At 45.9% G+C, this 16,209-nt stretch overlaps 4 non-coding genes across 4 annotated transcripts; all 4 read left to right on the forward strand.

Moving 5' to 3' along the window:
- The first annotated feature begins 5,688 nt into the window (after nucleotides 1–5,688).
- Nucleotides 5,689–5,760, forward strand: TRNAH-GUG (transfer RNA histidin (anticodon GUG)). The gene has a single exon. It is a non-coding gene; the product is annotated as a tRNA-His (tRNA).
- Nucleotides 5,761–8,158: 2,398 nt separating this feature from the next.
- TRNAH-GUG (transfer RNA histidin (anticodon GUG)) lies at nucleotides 8,159–8,230 on the forward strand. Its single transcript has one exon. It is a non-coding gene; the product is annotated as a tRNA-His (tRNA).
- A 4,750-nt stretch (nucleotides 8,231–12,980) lies between these two features.
- TRNAH-GUG (transfer RNA histidin (anticodon GUG)) lies at nucleotides 12,981–13,052 on the forward strand. Its single transcript has one exon. It is a non-coding gene; the product is annotated as a tRNA-His (tRNA).
- A 2,280-nt stretch (nucleotides 13,053–15,332) lies between these two features.
- TRNAH-GUG (transfer RNA histidin (anticodon GUG)) lies at nucleotides 15,333–15,404 on the forward strand. The gene has a single exon. It is a non-coding gene; the product is annotated as a tRNA-His (tRNA).
- Nucleotides 15,405–16,209: the final 805 nt, after the last annotated feature.

Genomic DNA, 16,209 nt, shown 5'->3' on the forward strand with positions numbered 1-16,209 from the left:
AGTGAGGGTGAGACATTGAGGAGATATGATCCCCGTATGAAGCCGAGAAAAGGAGGAGGCGTGAACGTGCATCCATGTATGCAGGCGAGAAGGGAAGGAGCATTGGTCATGCATCCCTGCATGAGGGTGAGACAGGGAGGAGATATGATCCCCGCATGAAGCCGAGAGAAGGAGGAGGCGTGAACGTGCATCCATGTATGCAGGCGAGAAGGGAAGGAGCATTGGTCATGCATCCCTGCATGAGGGTGAGACAGGGAGGAGATAAAATCCCTGTATGAAGCCGAGAGAACGAGGAGACATGAACGTGCATCCATGTATGCGGGCGAGAAGGGAAGGAGCATTGGTCATGCATCCCTGCATGAGGGTGAGACAGGGAGGAGATAAAATCCCTGTATGAAGCCAAGAGAATGAGGCGGCATGAACATGCATCCTTGTATGCAGGTGTGACATGGAGTCATCATGAACATGCATCCCTTTATAAGGACATAACATGGAGGACGCATGAACATGAATGCCTGAATTTTATGGTGGTGGCCTTCGGGTGATTTGGCACGTGCAATTGGTGAAGAGCACTTCTCCTGCGCAAAAAAATAAATTTACTATTAGCACCCCGGAGGGAGCCTCTGCACTTCTTATAGGGAGAAAACTCTGCAATGGAAGGGGACAGGGTCAATAACAGCTGTAAACTCTCACAAGACCATCACTGCTCTCACACTTTCCTGCTCTCAGGCTGGCGGGCCATTATCGGCCCTGGCTGCCGCACGATTGCCAGGTTTGTGTAACTATATTATTTCTAATTGGCTCCACTTTGATGACTTTCATTTGGATTCTGACTTGATTATTGAGATCTTAAATAAGTGACTGGGGATCAGGTGTCCACTTATTCTCCTGGATAACATCACAACCAACCTTTAATTCAAACATGAGTCATGACATCACAGATGGAGTACAGCTTATGATAGAGGTGGAACGACACATTGTAGCAGCCAAAGTAGCTCGCCGTGATCTTATAGTGGTTAGTACTCTGCGTTGTGGCCGCAGCAACCTCGGTTCGAATCCGAGTCACGGCATTGCGGTGAGGCAATGTCACGGCAGTTGGGCAGATATTTTAGAATTTCCATTAATACATTGGCAATCTCTGTGGAGGACTGAAACAATTCGATATGTCCTGTTACTGTTATGAACCTTTTGTTTCTTTAATGCTCTTTGCACACTTTTTCATCGGGTGACTGTAATGTATTTCAACCAAATCTAATTAAGAGCGCATTATGTGGTGACATTTGCAGTACATGAAACATTATAACACTGCCATTTACGTCAATAACCACTAGCTTGATTAAGACATATGTATTGCAGCGACAGTATTTCCCAGTTACAAATGGGAATAAAAACAACATCCGCGAGGGATTGAACCAACGACATTTAACTGATGTTGCCAATGGAGCGCGTTACAGAGAGCGCGAGGTCCCGCCTTTACAGTCACACGCTGATGATAATACAGATGTTTAAATAAACAGGCATATCTGTGGACTTGTGGTCTTTCTACATTGGGACTCATAGTCTAGTCCTAGGCTATTGTAGGCACTGGCGTATCTTTTAGTGGAATGAGAGGCATTCTGTAGTCGCGTGAAAGGACCTTTCAAGTCAATCTGATCTGTATTGTCCTGTGAAAAAAAGCGTTCTTAGACACAGTGAGGAGTTTTTGGGGATAATGGGAAAATCATTTCCAACTAAATGACAGGAATTTCTTAGTCCAATCATGAGGTGTGCTAGGCTTTTTTATACTGTGGCGGAAAGAGAGAGAGTATAACAGTCATTATAAATAAAGGGCCAAGGAAGTGACAGTTTATGGAAGGAACAATTTGCACATAGTTTTAGAATGTGGTCAGGAGGAGGACAATGTGCTTACACATATGAAACATTAGAAGGTAGACATTATGGAAGCACATATATTTCTTTATTTTTATTGTATTTGGGGAGAGGGGGTTAATATAGCACGTCCAATGTGGAAAAGTGCTTTCCATAGCACCTTGCAGGTGGGCGACATCTAGAGCTGTGCAGTAGCCACCCATGCCCCAGACGTCAAAGAGAACAAGAAGTTACACATGTTGGAAGTGAGGGTGAGACATTGAGGAGATATGATCCCCGTATGAAGCCGAGAAAAGGAGGAGGCGTGAACGTGCATCCATGTATGCAGGCGAGAAGGGAAGGAGCATTGGTCATGCATCCCTGCATGAGGGTGAGACAGGGAGGAGATATGATCCCCGTATGAAGCCGAGAGAAGGAGGAGGCGTGAACGTGCATCCATGTATGCAGGCGAGAAGGGAAGGAGCATTGGTCATGCATCCCTGCATGAGGGTGAGACAGGGAGGAGATATGATCCCCGTATGAAGCCGAGAGAAGGAGGAGGCGTGAACGTGCATCCATGTATGCGGGCGAGACGGGAAGGAGCATTGATCATGCATCCCTTCCTGAGGGTGAGACAGGGAGGAGATAAAATCCCTGTATGAAGCCGAGAGAACGAGGAGACATGAACGTGCATCCATGTATGCGGGCGAGAAGGGAAGGAGCATTGGTCATGCATCCCTGCATGAGGGTGAGACAGGGAGGAGATAAAATCCCTGTATGAAGCCAAGAGAATGAGGCGGCATGAACATGCATCCTTGTATGCAGGTGTGACATGGAGTCATCATGAACATGCATCCCTTTATAAGGACATAACATGGAGGACGCATGAACATGAATGCCTGAATTTTATGGTGGTGGCCTTCGGGTGATTTGGCACGTGCAATTGGTGAAGAGCACTTCTCCTGCGCAAAAAAATAAATTTACTATTAGCACCCCGGAGGGAGCCTCTGCACTTCTTATAGGGAGAAAACTCTGCAATGGAAGGGGACAGGGTCAATAACAGCTGTAAACTCTCACAAGACCATCACTGCTCTCACACTTTCCTGCTCTCAGGCTGGCGGGCCATTATCGGCCCGGGCTGCCGCACAATTGCCAGGTTTGTGTAACTATATTATTTCTAATTGGCTCCACTTTGATGACTTTCATTTGGATTCTGACTTGATTATTGAGATCTTAAATAAGTGACTGGGGATCAGGTGTCCACTTATTCTCATTTATAACATCACAACCAACCTTTAATTCAAACATGAGTCATGACATCACAGATGGAGTACAGCTTATGATAGAGGTGGAACGTCACATTGTAGCAGCCCAAGTAGCTCACCGTGATAGTACTCTGCGTTGTGGCGGCAGCAACCTCGGTTCGAATCCGAGTCACGGCATTGCGGTGAGGCAATGTCACGGCAGTTGGGCAGATATTTTAGAATTTCCATTAATACATTGGCAATCTCTGTGGAGGACTGAAACAATTTGATATGTCCTGTTACTGTTATGAACCTTTTGTTTCTTTAATGCTCTTTGCACACTTTTTCATCGGGTGACTGTAATGTATTTCAACCAAATCTAATTAAGAGCGCATTATGTGGTGACATTTGCAGTACATGAAACATTATAACACTGCCAATTACGTCAATAACCACTAGCTTGATTAAGACATATGTATTGCAGCGACAGTATTTCCCAGTTACAAATGGGAATAAAAACAACATCCGCGAGGGATTGAACCAACGACATATAACTGATGTTGCCAATGGAGCGCGTTACAGAGAGCGCGAGGTCCCGCCTTTACAGTCACACGCTGATGATAATACAGATGTTTAAATAAACAGGCATGTCTGTGGACTTGTGGTCTTTCTACATTGGGACTCATAGTCTAGTCCTAGGCTATTGTAGGCACTGGCGTATCTTTTAGTGGAATGAGAGGCATTCTGTAGTCGCCTGAAAGGACCTTTCAAGTCAATCTGATCTGTATTGTCCTGTGAAAAAAAGCGTTCTTAGACACAGTGAGGCGTTTTTGGGGATAATGGGAAAATCATTTCCAACTAAATGACAGGAATTTCTTAGTCCAATCATGAGGTGTGCTAGGCTTTTTTATACTGTGGCGGAAAGAGAGAGAGTATAACAGTCATTATAAATAAAGGGCCAAGGAAGTGACAGTTTATGGAAGGAACATTTTGCACATAGTTTTAGAATGTGGTCAGGAGGAGGACAATGTGCTTACACATATGAAACATTAGAAGGTAGACATTATGGAAGCACATATATTTCTTTATTTTTATTGTATTTGGGGAGAGGGGGTTAATATAGCACGTCCAATGTGGAAAAGTGCTTTTCATAGCACCTTGCAAGTGGGCGACATCTAGAGTTGTACAGTAGCCACCCATGCCCCAGACGTCAAAGAGAACAAGAAGTTACACATGTTGGAAGTGAGGGTGAGACATTGAGGAGATATGATCCCCGTATGAAGCCGAGAGAAGGAGGAGGCGTGAACGTGCATCCATGTATGCAGGCGAGAAGGGAAGGAGCATTGGTCATGCATCCCTGCATGAGGGTGAGACAGGGAGGAGATATGATCCCCGTATGAAGCCGAGAGAAGGAGGACGCGTGAACATGCATCCATGTATGCGGGCGAGACAGGAAGGAGCATTGGTCATGCATCCCTGCATGAGGGTGAGACAGGGAGGAGATATGATCCCCGTATGAAGCCGAGAGAAGGAGGAGGCGTGAACGTGCATCCATGTATGCAGGCGAGAAGGGAAGGAGCATTGGTCATGCATCCCTGCATGAGGGTGAGACAGGGAGGAGATATGATCCCCGTATGAAGCCGAGAGAAGGAGGAGGCGTGAACGTGCATCCATGTATGCGGGCGAGACGGGAAGGAGCATTGGTCATGCATCCCTGCATGAGGGTGAGACAGGGAGGAGATATGATCCCCGTATGAAGCCGAGAGAAGGAGGAGGCATGAACGTGCATCCATGTATGCGGGCGAGACGGGAAGGAGCATTGGTCATGCATCCCTTCCTGAGGGTGAGACAGGGAGGAGATAAAATCCCCGTATGAAGCCGAGAGAACGAGGAGACATGAACGTGCATCCATGTATGCGGGCGAGAAGGGAAGGAGCATTGGTCATGCATCCCTGCATGAGGGTGAGACAGGGAGGAGATAAAATCCCTGTATGAAGCCAAGAGAACGAGGCGGCATGAACATGCATCCTTGTATGCAGGTGTGACATGGAGTCATCATGAACATGCATCCCTTTATAAGGACAAAACATGGAGGACGCATGAACATGAATGCCTGAATTTTATGGTGGTGGCCTTCGGGTGATTTGGCACGTGCAATTGGTGAAGAGCACTTCTCCTGCGCAAAAAAATAAAAGTACTATTAGCACCCCGGAGGGAGCCTCTGCACTTCTTATAGGGAGAAAACTCTGCAATGAAAGGGGACAGGGTCAATAACAGCTGTAAACTCTCACAAGACCATCACTGCTCTCACACTTTCCTGCTCTCAGGCTGGCGGGCCATTATCGGCCCTGGCTGCCGCACCATTGCCAGGTTTGTGTAACTATATTATTTCTAATTGGCTCCACTTTGATGACTTTCATTTGGATTCTGACTTGATTATTGAGATCTTAAATAAGTGACTGGGGATCAGGTGTCCACTTATTCTCATGGATAACATCACAACCAACCTTTAATTCAAACATGAGCCATGACATCACAGATGGATTACAGCTTATGATAGAGGTGGAACTTCACATTGTAGTAGCCCAAGTAGCTCGCCGTGATCGTATAGTGGTTAGTACTCTGCGTTGTGGCCGCAGCAACCTCGGTTCGAATCCGAGTCACGGCATTGCGGTGAGGCAATGTCACGGCAGTTGGGCAGATATTTTAGAATTTCCATTAATACATTGGCAATCTCTGTGGAGGACTGAAACAATTCGATATGTCCTGTTACTGTTATGAACCTTTTGTTTCTTTAATGCTCTTTGCACACTTTTTCATCGGGTGACTGTAATGTATTTCAACCAAATCTAATTAAGAGCGCATTATGTGGTGACATTTGCAGTACATGAAACATTATAACACTGCCATTTACGTCAATAACCACTAGCTTGATTAAGACATATGTATTGCAGCGACAGTATTTCCCAGTTACAAATGGGAATAAAAACAACATCCGCGAGGGATTGAACCTACGACATTTAACTGATGTTGCCAATGGAGCGCGTTACAGAGAGCGCGAGGTCCCGCCTTTACAGTCACACGCTGATGATAATACAGATGTTTAAATAAACAGGCATATCTGTGGACTTGTGGTCTTTCTACATTGGGAGTCATAGTCTAGTCCTAGGCTATTGTAGGCACTGGCGTATCTTTTAGTGGAATGAGAGGCATTCTGTAGTCGCGTGAAAGGACCTTTCAAGTCAATCTGATCTGTATTGTCCTGTGAAAAAAAGCGTTCTTAGACACAGTGAGGAGTTTTTGGGGATAATGGGAAAATCATTTCCAACTAAATGACAGGAATTTCTTAGTCCAATCATGAGGTGTGCTAGGCTTTTTTATACTGTGGCGGAAAGAGAGAGAGTATAACAGTCATTATAAGTAAAGGGCCAAGGAAGTGACAGTTTATGGAAGGAACAATTTGCACATAGTTTTAGAATGTGGTCAGGAGGAGGACAATGTGCTTACACATATGAAACATTAGAAGGTAGACATTATGGAAGCACATATATTTCTTTATTTTTATTGTATTTGGGGAGAGGGGGTTAATATAGCACGTCCAATGTGGAAAAGTGATTTCCATAGCACCTTGCAGGTGGGCGACATCTAGAGCTGTGCAGTAGCCACCCATTCCCCAGACGTCAAAGAGAACAAGAAGTTACACATGTTGGAAGTGAGGGTGAGACATTGAGGAGATATGATCCCCGTATGAAGCCGAGAGAAGGAGGAGGCGTGAACGTGCATCCATGTATGCAGGCGAGAAGGGAAGGAGCATTGGTCATGCATCCCTGCATGAGGGTGAGACAGGGAGGAGATATGATCCCCGTATGAAGCCGAGAGAAGGAGGACGCGTGAACGTGCATCCATGTATGCGGGCGAGACAGGAAGGAGCATTGGTCATGCATCCCTGCATGAGGGTGAGACAGGGAGGAGATATGATCCCCGTATGAAGCCGAGAGAAGGAGGAGGCGTGAACGTGCATCCATGTATGCAGGCGAGAAGGGAAGGAGCATTGGTCATACATCCCTGCATGAGGGTGAGACAGGGAGGAGATATGATCCCCGTATGAAGCCGAGAGAAGGAGGAGGCGTGAACGTGCATCCATGTATGCGGGCGAGACAGGAAGGAGCATTGGTCATGCATCCCTGCATGAGGGTGAGACAGGGAGGAGATATGATCCCCGTATGAAGCTGAGAGAAGGAGGAGGCGTGAACGTGCATCCATGTATGCGGGCGAGACGGGAAGGAGCATTGGTCATGCATCCCTTCCTGAGGGTGAGACAGGGAGGAGATAAAATCCCTGTATGAAGCCGAGAGAACGAGGAGACATGAACGTGCATCCATGTATGCGGGCGAGAAGGGAAGGAGCATTGGTCATGCATCCCTGCATGAGGGTGAGACAGGGAGGAGATAAAATCCCTGTATGAAGCCAAGAGAACGAGGCGGCTTGAACATGCATCCTTGTATGCAGGTGTGACATGGAGTCATCATGAACATGCATCCCTTTATAAGGACATAACATGGAGGACGCATGAACATGAATGCCTGAATTTTATGGTGGTGGCCTTCGGGTGATTTGGCACGTGCAATTGGTGAAGAGCACTTCTCCTGCGCAAAAAAATAAATGTACTATTAGCACCCCGGAGGGAGCCTCTGCACTTCTTATAGGGAGAAAACTCTGAAATGGAAGGGGACAGGGTCAATAACAGCTGTAAACTCTCACAAGACCATCACTGCTCTCACACTTTCCTGCTCTCAGGCTGGCGGGCCATTATCGGCCCTGGCTGCCGCACCATTGCCAGGTTTGTGTAACTATATTATTTCTAATTGGCTCCACTTTGATGACTTTCATTTGGATTCTGACTTGATTATTGAGATCTTAAATAAGTGACTGGGGATCAGGTGTCCACTTATTCTCATGGATAACATCACAACCAACCTTTAATTCAAACATGAGTCATGACATCACAGATGGAGTACAGCTTATGATAGAGGTGGAACGTCACATTGTAGCAGCCCAAGTAGCTCGCCGTGATCGTATAGTGGTTAGTACTCTGCGTTGTGGCCGCAGCAACCTTGGTTCGAATCCGAGTCACGGCATTGCGGTGAGGCAATGTCACGGCAGTTGGGCAGATATTTTAGAATTTCCATTAATACATTGGCAATCTCTGTGGAGGACTGAAACAATTCGATATGTCCTGTTACTGTTATGAACCTTTTGTTTCTTTAATGCTCTTTGCACACTTTTTCATCGGGTGACTGTAATGTATTTCAACCAAATCTAATTAAGAGCGCATTATGTGGTGCCATTTGCAGTACATGAAACATTATAACACTGCCATTTACGTCAATAACCACTAGCTTGATTAAGACATATGTATTGCAGCGACAGTATTTCCCAGTTACAAATGGGAATAAAAACAACATCCGCGAGGGATTGAACCAAAGACATTTAACTGATGTTGCCAATGGAGCGCGTTACAGAGAGCGCGAGGTCCCGCCTTTACAGTCACACGCTGATGATAATACAGATGTTTAAATAAACAGGCATATCTGTGGACTTGTGGTCTTTCTACATTGGGACTCATAGTCTAGTCCTAGGCTATTGTAGGCACTGGTGTATCTTTTAGTGGAATGAGAGGCATTCTGTAGTCGCGTGAAAGGACCTTTCAAGTCAATCTGATCTGTATTGTCCTGTGAAAAAAAACGTTCTTAGACACAGTGAGGAGTTTTTGGGGATAATGGGAAAATCATTTCCAACTAAATGACAGGAATTTCTTAGTCCAATCATGAGGTGTGCTAGGCTTTTTTATACTGTGGCGGAAAGAGAGAGAGTATAACACTCATTATAAATAAAGGGCCAAGGAAGTGACAGTTTATGGAAGGAACAATTTGCACATAGTTTTAGAATGTGGTCAGGAGGAGGACAATGTGCTTACACATATGAAACATTAGAAGGTAGACATTATGGAAGCACATATATTTCTTTATTTTTATTGTATTTGGGAAGAGGGGGTTAATATAGCACGTCCAATGTGGAAAAGTGCTTTCCATAGCACCTTGCAGGGGGGCGACATCTAGAGCTGTGCAGTAGCCACCCATGCCCCAGACGTCAAAGAGAACAAGAAGTTACACATGTTAGAAGTGAGGGTGAGACATTGAGGAGATATGATCCCCGAATGAAGCCGAGAGAAGGAGGAGGCGTGAACGTGCATCCATGTATGCAGGCGAGAAGGGAAGGAGCATTGGTCATGCATCCCTGCATGAGGGTGAGACAGGGAGGAGATATGATCCCCGTATGAAGCCGAGAGAAGGAGGAGGCGTGAACGTGCATCCATGTATGCGGGCGAGACAGGAAGGAGCATTGGTCATGCATCCCTGCATGAGGGTGAGACAGGGAGGAGATATGATCCCCGTATGAAGCCGAGAGAAGGAGGAGGCGTGAACGTGCATCCATGTATGCAGGCGAGAAGGGAAGGAGCATTGGTCATGCATCCCTGCATGAGGGTGAGACAGGGAGGAGATATGATCCCCGTATGAAGCCGAGAGAAGGAGGAGGCGTGAACGTGCATCCATGTATGCGGGCGAGACAGGAAGGAGCATTGGTCATGCATCCCTGCATGGGGGTGAGACAGGGAGGAGATATGATCCCCGTATGAAGCCGAGAAAAGGAGGAGGCGTGAACGTGCATCCATGTATGCGGGCGAGACGGGAAGGAGCATTGGTCATGCATCCCTTCCTGAGGGTGAAACAGGGAGGAGATAAAATCCCCGTATGAAGCCGAGAGAACGAGGAGACATGAACGTGCATCCATGTATGCGGGCGAGAAGGGAAGGAGCATTGGTCATGCATCCCTGCATGAGGGTGAGACAGGGAGGAGATAAAATCCCTGTATGAAGCCAAGAGAATGAGGCGGCATGAACATGCATCCTTGTATGCAGGTGTGACATGGAGTCATCATGAACATGCATCCCTTTATAAGGACATAACATGGAGGACGCATGAACATGAATGCCTGAATTTTATGGTGGTGGCCTACGGGTGATTTGGCACGTGCAATTGGTGAAGAGCACTTCTCCTGCGCAAAAAAATAAATGTACTATTAGCACCCCGGAGGGAGCCTCTGCACTTCTTATAGGGAGAAAACTCTGCAATGAAAGGGGACAGGGTCAATAACAGCTGTAAACTCTCACAAGACCATCACTGCTCTCACACTTTCCTGCTCTCAGGCTGGCGGGCCATTATCGGCCCTGGCTGCCGCACCATTGCCAGGTTTGTGTAACTATATTATTTCTAATTGGCTCCACTTTGATGACTTTCATTTGGATTCTGACTTGATTATTGAGATCTTAAATAAGTGACTGGGGATCAGGTGTCCACTTATTCTCATGGATAACATCACAACCAACCTTTAATTCAAACATGAGTCATGACATCACAGATGGAGTACAGCTTATGATAGAGGTGGAACGTCACATTGTAGCAGCCCAAGTAGTTCGCCGTGATCTTATAGTGGTTAGTACTCTGCGTTGTGGCCGCAGCAACCTCGGTTCGAATCCGAGTCACGGCATTGCGGTGAGGCAATGTCACCGCAGTTGGGCAGATATTTTACAATTTCCATTAATACATTGGCAATCTCTGTGGAGGACTGAAACAATTCGATATGTCCTGTTACTGTTATGAACCTTTTGTTTCTTTAATGCTCTTTGCACACTTTTTCATCGGGTGACTGTAATGTATTTCAACCAAATCTAATTAAGAGCGCATTATGTGGTGACATTTGCAGTACATGAAACATTATAACACTGCCATTTACGTCAATAACCACTAGCTTGATTAAGACATATGTATTGCTGCAACAGTATTTCCCAGTTACAAATGGGAATAAAAACAACATCCGCGAGGGATTGAACCAACGACATTTAACTGATGTTGCCAATGGAGCGCGTTACAGAGAGCGCAAGGTCCCGCCTTTACAGTCACATGCTGATGATAATACAGATGTTTAAATAAACAGGCATATCTGTGGACTTGTGGTCTTTCTACATTGGGACTCATAGTCTAGTCCTAGGCTATTGTAGGCACTGGCATATCTTTTAGTGGAATGAGAGGCATTCTGTAGTCGCGTGAAAGGACCTTTCAAGTCAATCTGATCTGTATTGTCCTGTGAAAAAAAGCGTTCTTAGACACAGTGAGGAGTTTTTGGGGATAATGGGAAAATAATTTCCAACTAAATGACAGGAATTTCTTAGTCCAATCATGAGGTGTGCTAGGCTTTTTTGTACTGTGGCGGAAAGAGAGAGAGTATAACAGTCATTATAAATAAAGGGCCAAGGAAGTGACAGTTTATGGAAGGAACAATTTGCACATAGTTTTAGAATGTGGTCAGGAGGAGGACAATGTGCTTACACATATGAAACATTAGAAGGTAGACATTATGGAAGCACATATATTTCTTTATTTTTATTGTATTTGGGGAGAGGGGGTTAATATAGCACGTCCAATGTGGAAAAGTGCTTTTCATAGCACCTTGCAGGTGGGCGACATCTAGAGCTGTGCAGTAGCCACCCATGCTCCAGACGTCAAAGAGAACAAGAAGTTACACATGTTGGAAGTGAGGGTGAGACATTGAGGAGATATGATCCCCGTATGAAGCCGAGAGAAGGAGGAGGCGTGAACGTGCATCCATGTATGCAGGCGAGAAGGGAAGGAGCATTGGTCATGCATCCCTGCATGACGGTGAGACAGGGAGGAGATATGATCCCCGTATGAAGCCGAGAGAAGGAGGAGGCGTGAACGTGCATCCATGTATGCAGGCGAGAAGGGAAGGAGCATTGGTCATGCATCCCTGCATGAGGGTGAGACAGGGAGGAGATATGATCCCCGTATGAAGCCGAGAGAAGGAGGAGGCGTGAACGTGCATCCATGTATGCGGGCGAGACAGGAAGGAGCCTTGGTCATGCATCCCTGCATGAGGGTGAGACAGGGAGGAGATATGATCCCCGTATGAAGCCGAGAGAAGGAGGAGGCGTGAACGGGCATCCATGTATGCGGGCGAGACGGGAAGGAGCATTGGTCATGCATCCCTTCCTGAGGGTGAGACAGGGAGGAGATAAAATCCCCGTATGAAGCCGAGAGAACGAGGAGACATGAACGTGCATCCATGTATGCGGGCGAGAAGGGAAGGAGCATTGGTCATGCATCCCTGCATGAGGGTGAGACAGGGGAGGAGATAAAATCCCTGTATGAAGCCAAGAGAACGAGGCGGCATGAACATGCATCCTTGTATGCAGGTGCGACATGGAGTCATCATGAACATGCATCCCTTTATAAGGACATAACATGGAGGACGCATGAACATGAATGCCTGAATTTTATGGTGGTGGCCTTCGGGTGATTTGGCACGTGCAATTGGTGAAGAGCACTTCTCCTGCGCAAAAAAATAAATGTACTATTAGCACCCCGGAGGGAGCCTCTGCACTTCTTATAGGGAGAAAACTCTGCAATGGAAGGGGACAGGGTCAATAACAGCTGTAAACTCTCACAAGACCATCACTGCTCTCACACTTTCCTGCTCTCAGGCTGGCGGGCCATTATCGGCCCTGGCTGCCGCACGATTGCCAGGTTTGTGTAACTATATTATTTCTAATTGGCTCCACTTTGATGACTTTCATTTGGATTCTGACTTGATTATTGAGATCTTAAATAAGTGACTGGGGATCAGGTGTCCACTTATTCTCATGGATAACATCACAACCAACCTTTAATTCAAACATGAGTCATGACATCACAGATGGAGTACAGCTTATGATAGAGGTGGAACGTCACATTGTAGCAGCCCAAGTAGTTCGCTGTGATCGTATAGTGGTTAGTACTCTGCGTTGTGGCCGCAGCAACCTCGGTTCGAATCCGAGTCACGGCATTGCGGTGTGGCAATGTCACTGCAGTTGGCCGGATATTTTAGAATTTCCATTAATACATTGGCAATCTCTGTGGAGGACTGAAACAATTCGATATGTCCTGTTACTGTTATGAACCTTTTGTTTCTTTAATGCTCTTTGCACACTTTTTCATCGGGTGACTGTAATGTATTTCAACCAAATCTAATTAAGAGCGCATTATGTGGTGACATTTGCAGTACATGAAACATTATAACACTGCCATTTACGTCAATAACCACTAGCTTGATTAAGACATATGTATTGCTGCGACAGTATTTCCCAGTTACAAATGGGAATAAAAACAACATCCGCGAGGGATTGAACCAACGACATTTAACTGATGTTGCCAATGGAGCGCGTTACAGAGAGCGCAAGGTCCCGCCTTTACAGTCACATGCTGATGATAATACAGATGTTTAAATAAACAGGCATATCTGTGGACTTGTGGTCTTTCTACATTGGGACTCATAGTCTAGTCCTAGGCTATTGTAGGCACTGGCGTATCTTTTAGTGGAAGGAGAGGCATTCTGTAGTCGCGTGAAAGGACCTTTCAAGTCAATCTGATCTGTATTGTCCTGTGAAAAAAAGCGTTCTTAGACACAGTGAGGAGTTTTTGGGGATAATGGGAAAATAATTTCCAACTAAATGACAGGAATTTCTTAGTCCAATCATGAGGTGTGCTAGGCTTTTTTGTACTGTGGCGGAAAGAGAGAGAGTATAACAGTCATTATAAATAAAGGGCCAAGGAAGTGACAGTTTATGGAAGGAACAATTTGCACATAGTTTTAGAATGTGGTCAGGAGGAGGACAATGTGCTTACACATATGAAACATTAGAAGGTAGACATTATGGAAGCACATATATTTCTTTATTTTTATTGTATTTGGGGAGAGGGGGTTAATATAGCACGTCCAATGTGGAAAAGTGCTTTTCATAGCACCTTGCAGGTGGGCGACATCTAGAGCTGTGCAGTAGCCACCCATGCTCCAGACGTCAAAGAGAACAAGAAGTTACACATGTTGGAAGTGAGGGTGAGACATTGAGGAGATATGATCCCCGTATGAAGCCGAGAGAAGGAGGAGGCGTGAACGTGCATCCATGTATGCAGGCGAGAAGGGAAGGAGCATTGGTCATGCATCCCTGCATGACGGTGAGACAGGGAGGAGATATGATCCCCGTATGAAGCCGAGAGAAGGAGGAGGCGTGAACGTGCATCCATGTATGCAGGCGAGAAGGGAAGGAGCATTGGTCATGCATCCCTGCATGAGGGTGAGACAGGGAGGAGATATGATCCCTGTATGAAGCCGAGAGAAGGAGGAGGCGTGAACGTGCATCCATGTATGCGGGCGAGACAGGAAGGAGCCTTGGTCATGCATCCCTGCATGAGGGTGAGACAGGGAGGAGATATGATCCCCGTATGAAGCCGAGAGAAGGAGGAGGCGTGAACGTGCATCCATGTATGCGGGCGAGACGGGAAGGAGCATTGGTCATGCATCCCTTCCTGAGGGTGAGACAGGGAGGAGATAAAATCCCCGTATGAAGCCGAGAGAACGAGGAGACATGAACGTGCATCCATGTATGCGGGCGAGAAGGGAAGGAGCATTGGTCATGCATCCCTGCATGAGGGTGAGACAGGGGAGGAGATAAAATCCCTGTATGAAGCCAAGAGAACGAGGCGGCATGAACATGCATCCTTGTATGCAGGTGCGACATGGAGTCATCATGAACATGCATCCCTTTATAAGGACATAACATGGAGGACGCATGAACATGAATGCCTGAATTTTATGGTGGTGGCCTTCGGGTGATTTGGCACGTGCAATTGGTGAAGAGCACTTCTCCTGCGCAAAAAAATAAATGTACTATTAGCACCCCGGAGGGAGCCTCTGCACTTCTTATAGGGAGAAAACTCTGCAATGGAAGGGGACAGGGTCAATAACAGCTGTAAACTCTCACAAGACCATCACTGCTCTCACACTTTCCTGCTCTCAGGCTGGCGGGCCATTATCGGCCCTGGCTGCCGCACGATTGCCAGGTTTGTGTAACTATATTATTTCTAATTGGCTCCACTTTGATGACTTTCATTTGGATTCTGACTTGATTATTGAGATCTTAAATAAGTGACTGGGGATCAGGTGTCCACTTATTCTCATGGATAACATCACAACCAACCTTTAATTCAAACATGAGTCATGACATCACAGATGGAGTACAGCTTATGATAGAGGTGGAACGTCACATTGTAGCAGCCCAAGTAGTTCGCCGTGATCGTATAGTGGTTAGTACTCTGCGTTGTGGCCGCAGCAACCTCGGTTCGAATCCGAGTCACGGCATTGCAGTGAGGCAATGTCACCGCAGTTGGGCAGATATTTTACAATTTCCATTAATACATTGGCAATCTCTGTGGAGGACTGAAACAATTCGATATGTCCTGTTACTGTTATGAACCTTTTGTTTCTTTAATGCTCTTTGCACACTTTTTCATCGGGTGACTGTAATGTATTTCAACCAAATCTAATTAAGAGCGCATTATGTGGTGACATTTGCAGTACATGAAACATTATAACACTGCCATTTACGTCAATAACCACTAGCTTGATTAAGACATATGTATTGCTGCGACAGTATTTCCCAGTTACAAATGGGAATAAAAACAACATCCGCGAGGGATTGAACCAACGACATTTAACTGATGTTGCCAATGGAGCGCGTTACAGAGAGCGCAAGGTCCCGCCTTTACAGTCACATGCTGATGATAATACAGATGTTTAAATAAACAGGCATATCTGTGGACTTGTGGTCTTTCTACATTGGGACTCATAGTCTAGTCCTAGGCTATTGTAGGCACTGGCGTATCTTTTAGTGGAATGAGAGGCATTCTGTAGTCGCGTGAAAGGACCTTTCAAGTCAATCTGATCTGTATTGTCCTGTGAAAAAAAGCGTTCTTAGACACAGTGAGGAGTTTTTGGGGATAATGGGAAAATAATTTCCAACTAAATGACAGGAATTTCTTAGTCCAATCATGAGGTGTGCTAGGCTTTTTTGTACTGTGGCGGAAAGAGAGAGAGTATAACAGTCATTATAAATAAAGGGCCAAGGAAGTGACAGTTTATGGAAGGAACAATTTGCACATAGTTT

Source organism: Ambystoma mexicanum (assembly GCF_040938575.1).
Source record: "Ambystoma mexicanum isolate Mex_15411 chromosome 12 unlocalized genomic scaffold, UKY_AmexF1_1 Mex_chr12_unloc.1, whole genome shotgun sequence".
NCBI classification, from domain to species: Eukaryota; Metazoa; Chordata; class Amphibia; order Caudata; family Ambystomatidae; genus Ambystoma; species Ambystoma mexicanum.